Below are 4,672 nucleotides of genomic sequence, written 5' to 3'. Positions count from 1 at the left end.
AGCAGTGAGGGGTTAGGTGCCTTGCTCTACTGGTCGGGGTTCGAACCAGCAACCCTCCAGTTACAAGGCTGCCCGCCATGATTAAGAATACCCCATACTGCGTACCTACAGTAAACTGCGTTCAAAATTATTATGCAAATTACATTATTCTCAGATTTTCTTAATTAGTTGATGCAAATGACAGTCAGAATACTTTTCAAGTCATGAACTAGAGTATAATTTGAATTCTATTGAACAAACCTCCCTATGATAACAGTATTTTTTTCAAAAATAAAAAACTCAAAATGCACTGTTCCAAAAGACATTTTATAGGTTGTAAAGAACTATAAATGGTCATTTGTTGAATTTGCAGCAGGTCATATAAATTAAATCAAAATTTATTTCAATCAAAAACATCTTAACAGGCCAAGTTACATGTTAACATAGGACCCCTTTATTAATATCACCTTCACAGTTCTTGCATCCATTGAACTTGTGAGTTCTTGGAGAATTTCTGCTTTAATGTCTTGGATGTCAGAATAGCCTCCCAGAACTGCTGCATGGATGTGAACTGCCTCCCACCCTCAGATCTTTTGCTTGATCATGCTTCAAAGGTTCTCAATAGGGTTGAGGTCAGGGGAAGATGGAGGCCACACCATGAGTTTCTCTCCTTTTATGCCCATAGCAGCCATGTATTCTTTGCAGCATGAGATGGTGCATTGACATGCATAAAAATGATTTTGCTACGGAAGGCACAGTTCTTCTTTTTGCACCACGGAAGAAAGTGGTCAGTCAAAAACTCTATACTTTGCAGAGGTCATTTTCACACCGCCAGGGACCCTAAAGGGGCCTACCAGCTCTCTCCATGATTCCGGCCCAAAACATGACTTCGCCACCTTCTTGCTGACGTCTCAGCCTTGTTGGGACATCGTGGCCATTCTCCAACCATCCATTACTCCATCCATCTGGACCATCTAGGGTTGCACGGCACTCATCCGTAAACAAAACTGTTTGAAAATTAGTCTTCATGTATTCCTGAGCCCACTGCAACCGTTTCTGCTTGTGAGCATTGTTTAGGGGTGGCCGAATAGTAGGTTTATGCACACTTGCAAACTTCTTGAGGATCCTACACCTTGAGGTTTGCGGGACTCCAGAGGCACCAGCGGCTAGGGGTGTGACTTTCGAAACCGACGTCTCGAATCAGTGTCGAGGCTTCGAAGCACAAGTGTTTCGAAACACGGCTTCGAAACGTGGTTCAAAACAGCCATGTCATGTGACCACTGCTTCGAAACATTGTTCAAAATCCCCATGTCATGTGACCAAAGTTAAGTGAACCTTCGGTGCATTTCACCGGTGTCGGCAGGCATGCCCGCACATTCAATTAACAGTGTAGACTTTCCTTAAGCAATAAGCAATAACCATGATGGTGAAGTGGTTAGTGAGGGTGTTTTTTGCACGGTAGCCCAGGCTGCTCAAATATGGTTCGATCCCCGTTTGATTTGTAAGGTACTGTTTCAGATCGTATCTGTTTATGTTTTCTTACTTTTACTTTTCTCATTAACCACACAGTTTCAACTAAACTCTCAGAATGGTCAAAAATCGAGAGTTTTTATAAGAAGAAGTGATTTAGAGACCACTAGCGGCAGCAATAAGAATCTCTTTATTGTCATTTCATGTGGTCTCCCATCCAGTAATTGACCAAGGGCATGACTGCTTAGCTTTTGACAAAGACTGAACACAGGTAACACAGCGAGCCACAAACTTTAAAGATTATGTCTCCAATACGAAGCATTTGACAGATTTGTTTTACCCTAAACAGCTCTGAAATGTCGGAATTGTTTCAAAGCTTCGGAACAATTCGGCACAATTGCTTCGAACGTTTCAATGTTTCATAAAGCCTCACTTTGCCCATCCCTACCAGCGGCTTCAAATACCTGTTTGCTGCTTTGCAATGGCATTTTAGCAGCTGCTCTCTTAATCTTATGAATTTGTCTGTATGAACCCGCCTGTGCCCTGAATCAGCGACAAATTTCTTCACTGTACGATGATCACACATAAGTTTTCAAGAAATATCCAATGTTTTCATACCTTGTCCAAGGTAGTGCGCAATTTCACGCTTTTCAGCAGCAGAGAGATCCTTTTTCTTTCCCACATTGTTTGAAACCTGTGGCATGCTTAATAATGTGGAACATCCTTCTTAAGTAGTTTAACTTTGATTGGGCTCACCAGGTGTCTGAGATTGATTTCAATGATCTAAAGAGCCCTGAGACACAATACCATCCATGAGTTTAATTGAAAAACAAAAAAAATAAATGTTTATGACACTTAAATCCAATTTGCATAATAATTTGGAACACAGTGTATATGGGCAGGAATGGGACAACATTTCATTCTCAACTCTAGCAACTGGTCTCCTCAGTTGCTAAACATTTACATAATTTTGTTGTGGTAAATATACCTCTGTCCCAACTTTTTTGAAACATGTTACTGGCATCAAATTCAAAATTAACATATATTTTACATGAAATGTAAAATTTGTCATTTTCAACATTTTATATGTTGTCTACGTCCTTTTTGTAGCTATACGGGTTATATTTTATGGGTTTTTCGAGAATTGTAGATTTTCACATTCTGTTTTTCTTTGCATTTTACACAACGTCCCAACTTTTTCTGATTTGGGGTTGTACCGGTATTGGGGAAATGGTCATTTCAGAGTTTCAGTGTCTGTGAGTGAAAATTCTGTCAGGGAACTTACAAATTCCTTGTCACATTCAAGGATCTCACACAAAATGCAATAAATGTACTTTAATTGGTATGTTCATTATGCTCAGACATTCAGGTTAAGGGTCCATCTGTGCCTTTGTGAATTATAGGAGCCTTTTAGGGATTTCTCAAGGGTCTCTCAATAGACAACCAGGTGTCGTGGGGCAGGTTTTAAACTTGATGCAGGTTTTCAGGGCCCTTTGCCCTGTCATCTCTGCCCCCCTGCGCAAGTGGTAGGTAGTGGCACTACCCTATCCCATCCATAGTGTCTACTTATTTACAAATGTACATACTGTAATTACACTTATACATAGCCATATTCTATTGCTCTTCAACCCTCATATTCTATTGATATTCATCCACATACATTTATTCTTAATACTATTATAATGTTACTGTCTCTGCACTACAATGGTACTGTTACCACACTGCACATAGCTGTACATACTGTACATATCTGTTTATATGGTTCATACTAAATATCCATATTTATTGTATTTTTATATATTTATATATTTTTATAATATATTTATCTGTAATATAATCTGTTAATACTCTCCATATATTTATATTGTTTTTACTACTACTATAATGGTACTCCATTACATTGCACATATCTGTACATGTTGTTCATACATTGTTCATATCACATAGCCATATTTATTCTGCTCTTATAAGGTTACTGCTAATACACTGCACGTACTTATATTTAATTTATACTACTCTAAACCACCTTCTGAAAACAACTGTATACTACTGTACACTGCACTATATCTTTTGTCCTGTCTATGCACCACCACCACACTTGCACCACACAAGTACACAGAATGCCCTGATTGCTGACACACACACACACACACACACAATAGCAGTAACTGTCGATAACGATCAGACTAGCTCTGGATTTGTACTCAGACTGAGGCCCCCTGAGGGGCCTATAGGGTCTCTGAAGGGCCAGCTCTGGGGCACCAGGCCTGCTTATGGGTCTTTCAGCCCCCCGAGGCCTGTGCCCGCTAGGCCGGTGTGGTGAGGCTAGTGACACCACACTATAGTCTTTCGGAGGTGATGTGGGCCTAATACAGTGCCACGAACTTTAAAGACTACGTCTCCAATACGAAGCATTTGACAGATTTGTTTCACCCTAAACAGCTCTGAGGTGTCGGAATTGTTTCAAAGCTTCGGAACAATTCGGCACAATTGCTTCGAACGTTTCAGTGTTTCATAAAGCCTCTCTTTGCCCATCCCTACTAATTAGTGAACTAATAAGTGAATGGTTCAAACAAAAAAGTGGCAGGACTTTTACTTTCTGAAGCCAGACTTTTACACCTCTGCTCAACCAACAACATAAGGAATGTATCAGCTTGTTCTGAATAGGCTAGATTTAAAGGTGAGAACGAGGTCAGTGATTGTGTAGGAAGTCACGTTTGTTTGTGCTAAATGTGTATGTGTGTATGTTTTTTGACAGATTAGGCTATACTCGCGGAATGGACAGCTAGCAGTCGTGAGGAGATGATCGCTGAATGTAAAAAAAAATGTTATGGGCTTGAAATCGTGTAGCTACTTCGCTGACTGTACCTTTAACGTGTGCCATCATATAGGCCTAACTTGTTGACTTTTAAGAATAAAATCTAATTTCTACCCCCCCCATGCAAGGAAGGAAGGATACATCTATCTTCCTGAATCTCAGCGACCATATTTACCTTCAATATCTTTTTTTAGCTTTAATGATAGACTGAGACATGAGCGCAAGCATTGCAGAATTGGCTTGTGCTGTTCTGATGTCTTCCACCTCCACGCAGAGTGCAAGAGTACTTTTCTCATCCTGAGGAAAGGGTGGCGCTGCAGACTCTACTCTCTCCTGTTACAACTCTGTAAAATAGCGACAGAATAAAGGAAACAGTCCCTGACCAATTGGCGATCAGCGGGCGGG

Source organism: Alosa alosa, chromosome 6 (assembly GCF_017589495.1).
Source record: "Alosa alosa isolate M-15738 ecotype Scorff River chromosome 6, AALO_Geno_1.1, whole genome shotgun sequence".
NCBI lineage: Eukaryota > Metazoa > Chordata > Actinopteri > Clupeiformes > Clupeidae > Alosa > Alosa alosa.
Note: the sequence above shows the minus strand (reverse complement) of the source record.